This window comes from Ascaphus truei, chromosome 1 (assembly GCF_040206685.1).
Source record: "Ascaphus truei isolate aAscTru1 chromosome 1, aAscTru1.hap1, whole genome shotgun sequence".
NCBI lineage: Eukaryota > Metazoa > Chordata > Amphibia > Anura > Ascaphidae > Ascaphus > Ascaphus truei.
In genome coordinates this window covers 211,515,647-211,528,908 of record NC_134483.1, presented here as the reverse complement: position 1 = coordinate 211,528,908, position 13,262 = coordinate 211,515,647, and the positions used below count along the sequence as shown (strand labels likewise).

At 42.5% G+C, this 13,262-nt stretch overlaps 1 long non-coding RNA gene across 1 annotated transcript; it reads left to right on the top strand.

Annotated features, from left to right (window-relative positions):
* Window positions 1-7,149: 7,149 nt before the first annotated feature.
* Window positions 7,150-12,948, top strand: LOC142495494 (uncharacterized). Its single transcript, XR_012801749.1, has 2 exons — window positions 7,150-7,785; window positions 9,614-12,948. It is a non-coding gene; the product is annotated as an uncharacterized LOC142495494 (long non-coding RNA).
* The last annotated feature ends 314 nt before the right edge of the window (window positions 12,949-13,262 follow it).

Sequence of the window (13,262 nt, the reverse complement as noted above, 5' to 3'; positions counted from 1 at the left end):
TTGTCTTCATGGGTATTAGTTGCTGTGGGATACCGACGCTTGGGCAGTGTCAATACCTATTCCTGTAGTACTGTAATCTAATTTCTCAGTCTTTCAAGCTCTTCTACTTCTAGCCTTTTCTGTAAATTTAATTCATCCGCGACGGATCCCTGTTTCTTGAGTGCATCCTGTAATTCTCCTCTCAGGGTCTTTATCTCTTCCCTGTGCTTTCTCTGAGCTTGCTTCCACATATCCTTCATTATATTGTAGAGCACTGTGAATTTTTTCGCTAGGGCTGCAGCTGTTTCTGGACCTTCTTGTGCTCCCTCTTGTACAGAGTCACCTGGCTTCTAAGCTCCTGCCAATCTCTGGTGTTGTTCAGGGTAGCCTTCAGTTCCTCATGCTGCTCTGCGAGTACACACAGGGTAATCAGACATTCCCACAGCACTTGAACTTCTTTAACAGCCTGCAGATTTTCTTCCTGCAGTGTTTGCTGCTTCTCCTCGGCATTCTGGAGGTGCGTATGCAGACCTTACAGTTGCTTCTGCAAAAGGTGCTCTGCTTTTTTGTGTTGCTCCAATGTTTCCAATTTTTCATCTTCCAATAGTTTCTTTATTTTTTGTAGCTCGTGCAGCTTTTCCTTCTTTTCATTGACGTGGTCTGTCAAATCCGAATTTTCTTCTTTCAGCTGTGTATTTTCTCTTTTTGCAGTCTCTGTAATATTCAGGGTCTCCTTGCAGTCCTACTTCCATTTACGCACTTCTGATTTGAGACTCCCTGTCTCCTGGCGTGAGACTTCTATCTCTAGGTTGACGGTCTAAGCTCCTTCTGAGAGACTTTGAGATCCATATTAAGCCTGCTGACCTCTTTTTGAGAGATGTCCAGCTCCTCAGCGAGACCATGAAGTTCCTTTTTGAGGAACTTTAAGATCCATACTAAGACTGAGGATAGCTTTTTGAGAGATATCCAGCTCCTCAGTGAGACTGTGAAGTTCCTTTTTAGAGATTTCCAGTTACTGTATGTGCGGCAACTGCTAGTCTCTTGGTGTGAGGTATCCAGTGCTTTGCGGAGAGTATGAACCTCATTCTGCGATATTCCCACAACTGTCTGGACACTGTTGATCTCCTGTTGTGAGGCATTCAGTTCTATTCAGAGAGTGTGAACCTCATGCTGAAAGACTTCCACCTCTCTATGGCAATTGCGAACCTCTTGCTGAGAGACTGTAATCTCTTTCAGTGCCTCATCATACTTCTTTTTCAGATTAGCAATCATTCTATCAGATTGGATCTGCTTTTCATCCATGGCGTTAATAGTAGCATTTGCTGTATCTAGATCTGTCCTTAGATCCTCAAATTCGGTTCCGGATTCTGAGTAGATTGTGAGAACAGTCTTCTGTAGCTCAGCGTTATCTTCAGTTTCAATTGTTCAAGGAGAAGATCACAGCCATGCCTGGCATTATGCAGGACATCTTCAGGGCTGGTCAAGGGATTGTCACGTATTGGTTCCAGCTCCACTTCCCTGATATAGTTTGAGGGTTTCTCATGTTTAGCACCACAGACACTTCTTTGGGGTACACGACTTCTGTCTTTGGCCCTCTGGGGGACGAATTCTCCATTTTCTCTAGGCTGCAGGGCATCTCGGCCCCCATTTCCTCTGCTGGATCTGCTGACGTGTCTGATCCTTCCATGGTAATTGGAGAACCTCTTTTCTTTTTCTTTTCCTTCCTTTTTAGTTTGGATGACTCCGTTCCATCAGGAGTACTCGGATTTCCTTACAGGTTTGAAACTTCAGCAGTTTCACACCATCCACCATGCTTTTCTTGCAATTATATTATCTGGAAGAAATTTTCGGGGATCATAGAGACATGTTTGTTCGGTGCGTACCGAGTTTAGGCACCTCAACCATCCTAGGTTGTTTTTTTTGGTGCATCTCGTTTCGGGTTCCCCATAAGAGATATCTTCATCCTCATGCTCATAGGACTGGAAGGGCCACTCTTCCGTGGGGTAGGGTTCATTACAGGAACGTCTCATCTTGTCCTCCATTTTGGTGGTATCAGGTGTATTTTTCTTCCTGAACTCAGGAGACGCTATTGCAGCTGTTTTCACTGTATTCGCTAGAACCCCATCTGGTAGTCCTACAGGTGGGCAGACTTTGCTTGTAGAGTTTGTAGCTCTTATAGGCGTCTCTGTAAACTTTTTCTTCTTTACTTTGGTATGTTTTAAAACATCAGCAGCACTGTGCATACATTCTTGCTCATTAGCGATACTGGATGTGCACTTGCTAAGTAAAACTTCTGTACCTTTCTTGTGACCACAGCGCATTGCTTGCTGCTGCAGTTCCTTGGCTCATTGAAAAATATATTCCTCTGGCTGTTGCCCTTTTTCTAGGGCCACGTAGGGACATCCTCATCATCAGAATAAAGGGACACTGCTCCGTGTGGCTGGGCTCTTTACACCAGGAACACATTTTCTTCCCCATTCCTACAAAGTCTGTATTTGACTTCAGCTGGGCGGCCATTTTAAAATCCCATGGGTTTTTTTTTTCACAAGTGGTGAGGTAGACTGTTCACAGCATCAGTCCCTTGTGTGAATAACAAGTCCTGCCACAGTCCTCCCAGTCAAACTGTGGCATTGCGGCTTTCTCCAGTGCAGTGTAATTTTCCTGCCTGGATGTGTAGCCCTTTAATTCTGGTCACTTCTGCACGTGATTCTTTGTTTTGTTGCTCAGGCTGTTTGTAGGAACTGTATGTAGGCAAAGCACAAAAAAATTCACAGTCGGTCTCCGGGGCCCCTTTGAAGTTCAAGGGCCACCTCTCATCCCAACTTCTGACAACATATGTAAGAGATGTGTGCAGAGGTGTGCAATGGAGACTGTTTTAAGGTGAAACTAAAATTAGGCTTTATTGCGCCTGTTCATGGCAAAAACATTCAAAATAAATGCCTACTCTACTTTGGAGAATATCTACACCTTTAGACCGTCCCTTTCTAACCGGGTGGGTAGTTAAGCTAATTACCACCCCCAAACATATATACAGATAGATATAAAACAGTACAAGAAGAAAGTCTCTTATCTGTTTGCTGTAGCTGTATGGGAAGGCCTCATGAATCCCAGCCTATTCTTTATTTTGGGTGGGGGGGAGGGGCACTGGGTTGCTTCCACAATGCGGCCAGTTCACACCTGAACGCCATGGATATATCTGTTAGTCCTTTCCGGTTAGGGAGTCGGAAGGTCTATATAATAGAAAGAGCCAGGGGTACAACGTTAGGTCAACCTTGAGCATTCTTTGAGACCATAGTCTTACTTTCTCCCAGAGGGAGGACACCACTGGGCAGGTCCACCACATGTGGATGAATGAGGCCTTGTCCCCGCAACCCTTTGGGCAGTCCGGGGGATAACCTGGTACAAATCTAGACAGTCTAAGGGGGGTCAAGTACCATCTCAACATTACTTTGTAGGCATTCTCCAGGATGGTCGTGGAAATTGAGCACGTAGCTACTGCCCTAAGAATGGCATCCCAGTCCTCTACGTCCAGTTCTCACTGAGACATGTATTTTACATTTTTTATACGCTGTCTGGAGGGAGCCGTCCAACAACCCATATAGACGTGAGACCAGGCCTGATGTCCTAGAGGCCTTGAGGCAGAGATTTTTGAAGCTTGTTAGGAGGTAACAGGGGCCTGACTTTAGATTAAATGACTTAAGTTGTAGATATCTGAATATTTCCCCTCCAGGGATTTTCTTCTCTTCTTGAAATTCTACAAACGGCTTGGGTTTCAAGTCAGGTCCAAGATCCCAAGCCTAGGTATCCATGCCTCCCTCCATAGTGGGAAGCTCCTCTGCGGTAGACCCGGGCTACAATTTGGGTTCCCATATATAGTGGACAGTAAAGTCTGGGAATGTGAGGGAGTGTCTGTATTTTATGGAGGCAGGAACAGAGGGCACAGCGGATTTTGCAAATTCAAACTCATTTAATGAGTTTGAATTTGCAAAATCCGCTGTGCCCTCTGTTCCTTCCTCTATGTACTCAGGACTGACTGCAGGCTTTCGTTCTAACATTGGAGCACCGGTAATTGTATCATTTTTTTCTTTTTAAGGTGTGCAGCACTCCTCTCTATTATCTGGACTGTATTTAATGGAGGACCATATCTTGAGAGTGAATTATTGTGGGTAGCTCTGCATTTTCCCAGGTTTTTTTTTTGACCGGCATCCATAGTAGATTACATGGTACTTTCCTGTTATCCTGAGCCATTTCCTGTTATCCTGAGCCATATGCCTGTTATCAGGAAAGTACCCATATTAAATCTACCACCCCCTCCACTCAACTCAACTCCCCCTAATGCCCTCCAACCAGTAAAATGCCAGTCCCCACCTTCTCAAACCCTCCTAATACAGATAACTGCCCATCCCTCCTAATACAGAGATAACTGCCCCTCCCCACCTCCTCATACACAGAGATAACAGCTACCCTAACACCAGTAACTGCCCCTCCCCACCTCCTCCTAATACACAGTGGTGCAACAAACAACACAGAGGAACAGCACGTCATCATTTAGAGTAATATTTGTCCGAATTCATTTGGAGACAGCACGTAGGAGACGAGGACGTCTTTGAGTAACTGTTGAAAGAAATTAAAGGTTTTTGACCTCCAAAAATGCTTTGTTTTCAATAATAAATAAGTTGTTACTTTGTTTTTAATGAAATAATAAATAAGTTTTTAATGAAATAATAAATAAGTTTTTAATTAAATAAGTTGTTTTGAATATGGCTCAGGATAACAGGAAATGGCTCGGGATAACAGGAAAGTACCGATTATATAGTTTGATAGACAAAGTTAAAGAGGATTCTAGTTCAATCCATTTTCTGGTGGAGCTATCTGAATTCCAAAGGACTAGTTGGCTCATCTGGGCGGCCCTATAGTATGAGAGGAGATATGGTAATGCTAGTCACCCTGCCTTATTGGGGATCGTTAGTATCTGTTTCCTGATTCTGCGTGTTTTCTTCCTCCATATAACCTAGATATGAAGGATTGGAGGCCTGAGATCTCTTTTCTATTACTGGAATCAGCAGCGTTTGAAACAGGAATAGAAGGTGTGGGAGGAGGTTCATTTTTATGCACTGAATTCTTCCTAGCTAGGATATGTTATAGTTGAACCATGCACCCAGTTCGGATCTGATGGCCCTCAACAATCTGGGGTAATTTTCTCGATGCAGAGAATTGCAGTCATTTGTTATATTTATTCCTAGATACTCAATGGCTGTCGGCTGCCATTTGAAATCAAAATTTTACTCCAAGAGTTTGACCGTAGCATGTCGGAGGTTAATATTGAGGGCCTCAGACTTGATGTTGTTTATATTAAACCCCTTAATTGAATTAAATTTTGACAGGACGGAGAAGAGATTAGGGGGTGATATCAGAGGGTTAGAAATCGCGAGAAAGACATCGCCAGCGAAAGCGCTATCTTATAGGGTTGGTTCTTCATCTGGATCTCTGAAATATTCGGGTCTTTGTGTATGTTTTCTGCAAGTGGTTCCATACACAAAGCAAACAACAAAGGTGACAGGGGGCAGCCCTGTCTGGTGCCATTCTTTATAGGAATGAGTTCAGATGGAAACCCCTGGCACATCACCTTTGCCAATGGGGTCGTGTATAGTGCCATAATTGCCTGAAGAAAATGGCCTTTGAATCCGAAAGCCATCAAAGTCTTCTTCAGATATGTCCAATCTATGCGATTGAACGCTTTTTCGGCATCGAGGCTGAAAACCATGGACGGGATTTTGTTTTTCAAGGAAAAGGCTATCAAGACTATAATTCTTCTGGTGTTATCTGAGGTCTGTCTACCCAGGATAAAGCCTACCTGGTGTGGGTTGACCAGAGATGGGAGGAATTTGTTCAGTCTATTCGCTTATATCTTGGAGTATATTTTTAGATCAGAATTGATTAGGGAGATGGGTCTGTAGCTTGCACAGTTGGTCAGGTCCTTCCCTTATGAATTAGAGCAATGGATGCTTGCAGCATAGTACTTGGAAATTGAGAGTCTGAGTATAAAGAATTGAAAAGAGATAACAAGTGTGGAGCTAATATATGAGAACATTTCTTGTAGTATAAGTTGGAGAAGCTGTCTGGGCCAGAGGCTTTTGAAGATTTCAGGTTTTTAATAACCAATAATAGTTCCTCCATATCTATTTTGTTACTCAGGTTAATATTATCCGTTGTAGAGATTGTGGGAAGGTTCTCTTCCTCAAGGAAGTTCTCCAATTGTTTAGATGTTTTAAGATTTTGGTATGTTTTGTTCCGTCATATAATTTTGGAGTAGAAGGACTTAAATTCATTGCTTATTACAGAGAGGTTAGAAGATGTTATGCCTGATTCTTGTCTTATATCGTGAATAGATTGGCTCGCTTGGTTTTTCCTTAGTTTGGCTGCCAACATAGCCCCAGGTTTATTGGCCTTCTCGTAGAACCTACTTTTGGTCCAATGAAGAGAATTTTCAGCCTGGGAGGAGAGAGGCAGGTTTAGTTTGACCCTCGTCTCGTTTAGGAGCGTTAGGGTTGTGTCCCTGCCATCCCTCTGCTGGGCTCTAGTGAGATCTGCATTTCTGCTTTTGGATGCCTTAATCTTGATCTCCCTTTCTCTTTTCCTTCCTGAGGCGAGACTTATAAGACTGCCTCTCATAGTGGCCTTATGTGCTTCCCATAAAGTGAACAGGGATGGCTCACTGTCGGCGTTGGTTTTGAAATTAGAGGTCAGATCCTCTTCGAATAGTTCCCTAATCTCTGGGATTTTTATTAATGACTCGTTCAGCCTCTACTGAGAATTTGTGGGTCGAGAATTTAAACATGAACAGCAAACTTCCACTGTGGCATGGTCCGACCATGTGACCACATGAATCCTAGCTTGCGTGACCCTAGGCAGCATTCTAGTTGGGGCAAAAATATAATCTAGTCGGGAGTATGTGCGGTGTGGTGGGGAAAAAAAAGTATATTCCTTCGCCAGAGGGTTTAATTCCCTCCATATATCGCATAGTTGCAAACTCTTGAGACCTTTGAGTAGAGCTCTTGTGTCTGCCTTCCTTAGGTTTGTTTGGGGGCCTGTTTTATCCATCCCAGGATTGATTGTAAGGTTGAAGTCTCCACCCAGAAATGTGAAGGATAAAATATGGAGATTATATCTCTATGCTTTATAGAAACCACTCGTCTCCATATTTATCTGTTCGCTGTGTCTTTTTACTAATACTGTTTTCTATCCGAGGTGACCGTGAAATTCCGCTTGCACAGACTCTCGCCCACGCCCACGCAATAAGGAAGTGATATCAGAGAAAACGAAACCTAACTTCAGAAAGCAAGGACACACGGCATTTCTGTGAAACTTGCATCAGCCGACAAGACCCCCGCCCCCATTGTGCCTTTTTTCTACTAACTAATGTAATAATTGGATAAGCTTTGCCGCATAATAGGTGTGGCATTGAATGATTGGCTAGTGTTAGCCTACTTTGATATAAATAGATTGTAATACAAAAACTCGGCAGTTCCTGTGTTGCCCCCGGGGATAACGCATGTACTGAGATTGAAGCTGAACCTTGTGTCAGAGTCTTTCTTAGTGAGCTAGCGCATGCATGATTGAATTTGGAGCAAGTGACTGAAGAGAGAGAGACCCTGATATAGTGAGATTCACGACCTCATTATTTGGCGCCCAACGTGAAAGGGGGGGAGCGTGACTCCGGCTCACCACGAGAGACTGACCTGTCGCTGATTTTGCTGCAGAGACCGTGACACACCGAACCGAGGACTGATCACCCTCATTGTCAAGGTAAGCTCTTGCATACAAATTGTGTGTTATCTTGCCTATGACAAGTCGGTGGGTTGCTGCCTAGGTAGTATAATCTGTTTAGGTCTTTCACTCACGTTGATGTGATACAACGGTGTGATCTTTAGAGTCGCGCTCTGTTTAGAACTGTTAAAAATATCATACTCTTCAGTTGCTTGTGGTCACCTATAAGTTGCTAAATTGTACGAATGTTTACATGTTATATATGCTAGTCAGTGCCGCAAGTGGGAGCCCGAAGTGGAGTGGGATTTTTGTCGGCTGACTGGAGGTCGTATATGTAGGTGTATTAATGCATTAGTGTTGGGAACTTAAGAGACCGAGTGGGTATTAATGGGAAATAGATTGCGGGTTGTCTGATTGATTTTCTGACCAGTAATTGCAAAATCCCTGAATGAAAGTGCAGGCTGTCAGCCCAGTACAGAGGGAACAGGACAGGCACTGATGATCTGGGGGCGGTAACCTGATAGTGGTTCCCTCGGGTGAAGTAGTACTCTGTCTCCGGTACCGGGTGTCTGGGGTCAGGGACCCAGCGTCTGAGGGCGGTAACCAAACAGTGGTTCCCTCGAGACGGTGACACAGGACCGGCCACGAGATATTAGTGGGACGAACAGAGAATTCAGAGATGTTGCACTTATTTAAGAAAAAACATGTGTTGCCCACAGGGGCACAGACAGCACTAGATTTAGTCCGCACTCGAGAAGGAAAGAAATATATCAAAAATGCTGCTAATCTGTATAAACTGGCTGGAGTCCCGTCCTCGGGGAGATTGCAACCCAGTCTATGGTCTAAAATAATAACTGAATCCCGGGGAACGCTGGAAGACAAGGGTCTCCTAGAAATGTAAATTGTTGTTTAAAATATTGGATTTACCCTCTACGGGAAGGTTGCAACCAAAAATGTTGAAGGATAAAATCCAAGTATGTAAAGGAAAGTTGAAAGATGAAGGTTTGTGGGAGAATGCGGAGAAATTTTTGAGTGTGGTCCACAGAGGCAAATGCTGCAGAGAGTAATAGGAGCAGAGTGTAATGACCTCTGTCTGGGGCAGCATATAGGTCATCAGTTATTTTAGTTAGAATTGTCTCCATGGAGGGAGCAGTGCAGAAGTCAGATTGTAGTGGTTAAGGAGAGAATGGGTGTTGAGAAAATGGAGCAAGCAAGAGAATACAAGACAAGTTCAGTACTTAAAGTAGAAAGACAGGTAGGGTCAAGCTTGCTATTTTTGAGTCATGGTATAACTATTACATGTTTTAAGGAGAATGGAAATGTAGCAGATTAGAGGGAGAAGAGGAGATCAACAGTGATGGTGACACTCTTTTGAGACAGTGGAAAAAGAGTCAAGGAAAGCAGGAAGAGAGTAGAAAGCGAAGTAGGATAGGAGGAAACAGAGGGAATATTCTGGTGTATGGATTCAACCTCTTTCTTAAAATAGTCAGCAAAGTCCTGAGGTGAGATGAAAGAAGAGTTAGTGTGGGGTTAGGCTTGTGAGTGTTGACTAATGGAGAGAAATAGGTGTGTGTAGCTTGAGAAAGGACAGAATTGCAACAGGATAGCATAAATTTGTAGTGAATGAAGTCAGTGAAACTATAAAAGTTCAAAACAGAAAGCATTAAAAAGAACTGAGTGGAGGGAAATAGCATGAGCGTGTGGCGTTATTTGTGTGTTAAGATGTTATATGAACCTCAGCTATATAAAAGCCTGTTTGTTAATTTTTGAAAGGTCATAAAAAAATGTAGTTCTTAGGGCTCTGGATAAAGCTCCATGTATTTAAACTTTAAGCAAAAGTTTCAATCCAATAATTATTATTTTTAAGGAAGAAGCCGTGGTGTGTCGTTATCTTATCTTTTCAGGGTCAATTGGCGAAACGCCCAGAAACAAGATGGCTCTTTGCCCGGAAACAAGTCTTATAGAAATATTTTTTTCTTTAGTCAGATGAATATGCAGAGTGTCTTTAAAATTATAAAGCTGACCATGTGCTCAGCACTGTGCAAAGAGATTATATAAAGCAAGACATTAGTGTGAAGTCTTATACAAAATCATTTGTCTATTAACTGAATATGTGATGTATGTTATAACTTTTAACCATTTATTTTTTTCCAAAGGTGTCCGTAAGCAGTGGTTATTGTATAAATTGCTGTTTAATCTAGAATGGGTTTGCCAGGAAGTGGTGAATTTGGGAGTCACCTCTCATTTGTGGGTGTGTCGTGTGTATAGGGTTAAATACAGGGGATACATCGTTGCAAAAGCAGTTACATAAGTGAATAAGGTATGCATTATGTAGAAGGCATTTCAATTTCTTAGCAGAATAGTTACCGTGGAGTGTTTGGGGTAAAAGCCAGATAGGGATTGGCTAGGGAAATTTGTATGGGTAAAATAATTGCTTAAATTGGGAGGGAATATTTTTCCATAACAGTGGATAGTATTGGGAAAAGGGATATTGGCCTGTAGTTTGAGACAGTGTTTTTTGTCCCCACTTTTTAAGATTGGGACAAACTCTGGTAGTTTCCCAGGTCTTAGGGATATGGCCTGCAGACAGGATAGAATTAATTATGGAAGCAAGTGGGTTAGCAAGGGATGAGGCCCTAAAGTTTCAGGAACTTAGATTGTATCAAAGTCAGGTTCACATTGGCTACTTAGTTTTAATTTGAGGAATGAATTAGGAACATTAATAGGGAATACCTCTGTCTATATGTGGATGCTAAGACAGGAGTAAACACATTGATACAAGAATTTAGTCCTAGGTATAAATTATCTCCCTATGAGACACATATGGGATGACTTATGACTATCAGCAGTCCAAAGGAACGAATTAAGGACCATATTATTGATAATAAAACAATAAGTTGTATGCAACTAATACATTTTTTGAGTCTCTCTAGGCAAAGTTGAAAGTGCACCTACTCGAGATGGGGTTAATAGTCACATATTTCCTGCGCAAGCATGCTCTTCATCCCAGGTGAAAAGGCCTAAAGTAATCACCAATACAGCAATTAAAGCGGCAGAGTCATTTTCCTGGACCCAAAGTACAATAAAGCTCATTCCAGCTCCACCAAAGACCAAAGTCACCTAAAGCACAGCCGCATCAAGTTAACGTCTTGCCGAGTCAAAACTCTAACCGTTAACCAACGAGGAAAATAAGACACCAGGCTAAGGCCAGGTTTTATCAGAACATTTCATTTTTCAGAGACTCAATATTTTTATTCTTTAGAGTGTGTTAAGTTAGAAATTTAAGGTGTATGTAGAATTGAGCCTTGATGGGAGGATTGGTTTCCTGGAAGCGTGGCTTGTGAAAACTCTTGTATGTGTTTTGGCAGTACTCTTCACTCTCTATGTATGTGTCATGTGCAGCAAAACTTTGATCCAGAAGTGTGTTGCACCTCCACCGAAAGGAGGGGGTCACCCAGGGGCGTGTGTCAGCCACAAGGAAAGGATCATAAGTCAGCCATGTTGACCCATCGCAGACATCGTCTGTTCTGATATTCTGAGTGATTGATGTATATAATGCGTGCAGGGTGAGGATCATGCATTAGCTTCCACAGATACCAAACCCCCTCAATTCTCAGTAATAGAATGTTGTGATGATTCTGAAAATCCAAGAACAGGTTCAGATTAGGCTTATGGCCTTACAAAACAGAATTGCTTTAGACTATGTTTTAGCTTCAAAAGGAGGGTTATGTGTTTGGTTAAAGACAATGTTGTGTTTTTATTTCAAATCAGTGTAGCAATGTGCAGCATGAACTAGATTAAATACAAGAGATTCAAAAGAGGGTTACAAAGGGAAGTGACAGATTATCACCCTTGGGGTTAGGTGAATGGCTTAGATCACTTGGAGCAAATTTTTTTTTTGTGAATGTTTTGATGTGTTTGGGAGTGTTACTTGTTGTCATATATGTGGGTGTCCCATGTTGCAAAGGTATGATCCACAGGTGTGCGACCCCCTCCCCCATTCGGATGCCACTCTTTACAGATGCCAGAAAACAGCAGTACCGTGAAGAAAGAAGATGCCGACCACAGTTATTCAATTCATCAAAAGACATATTGGCCGCAGCGCCTTACGAGACTATGACAGTGAAGGGCACGCACCCTTGTCCTCTGAGTTATCCCTGGACTATCATCATGAACTTAATTCTCAAAAGCTATGTTTTAAGAATAAAAAGGAGGGAGTGACAGAGTGAGAATATGACGTAAGGGGGGGTCTGACATAACAGCACTGGGATCTAAGCAACCATTTTGAGTCAGCATCCATCTTAGGTGCCTGATATTGTCTATTGTCTGTATGAAAGTTGGAATGAATGTTAGTTTAAAATACATTTTTTTCTTCTGAAGTTCCAATTGATATTGAGCGGTTCAGCTAAGCCAAAAACCTTGAGAACAAGAGCAATGTGCCAATGTTATGAAAATATGCCATTACAAAAACGAGAGAACATAAGACCAGTCCATTATAGTACTCTGGAGTGACAGGGGTGACCAATCAAGTTCCCAGACCCTAGTTTGTTTTTCGGTAGGGAAGGGACTCCTTGTGTATGTTCTGTAGGTCTTCGAGTTTAGCGAGCAAGCAGTTGTCGGGGATGAGAGAAGCTCATGAATAGCCGACCAACACCCTCAGGTAGTTTTTCTAAGGTTAAGATTAGTCATAGGGAAAGTATATCCTTTTTGGTTTAGTTTTTTAATACTTTTATAAGATTATGTTTGTCTCGTGGTTTCTAGGGGGGACTGTGAAGGATAAAATATGGAGATTATATCTCTATGCTTTATAGAAACCACTCGTCTCCATATTTATCTGTTCGCTGTGTCTTTTTACTAATACTGTTTTCTATCCGAGGTGACCGTGAAATTCCGCTTGCACAGACTCTCGCCCACGCCCACGCAATAAGGAAGTGATATCAGAGAAAACGAAACCTAACTTCAGAAAGCAAGGACACACGGCATTTCTGTGAAACTTGCATCAGCCGACAAGACCCCCGCCCCCATTGTGACTTTTTTCTACTAACTAATGTAATAATTGGATAAGCTTTGCCGCATAATAGGTGTGGCATTGAATGATTGGCTAGTGTTAGCCTACTTTGATATAAATAGATTGTAATACAAAAACTCGGCAGTTCCTGTGTTGCCCCCGGGGATAACGCATGTACTGAGATTGAAGCTGAACCTTGTGTCAGAGTCTTTCTTAGTGAGCTAGCGCATGCATGATTGAATTTGGAGCAAGTGACTGAAGAGAGAGAGACCCTGATATAGTGAGATTCACGACCTCATTAGAAATACTTGTCCCCTCGTTACCTTTCCCATCATATTGAAAAATTTGATCGTGAATTTGGTACTAGCTTTGTTGGGCGCATATATATTCCCAAGCGTTATTTCCTGGCCGTGAATGGATCCTACCACAATCAGGAATCTACCCTCCCTGTCTGTTTTGACGGTCGTGAGTTTTAGGAGGATATTATTATTTATCAGGATGGTGACTC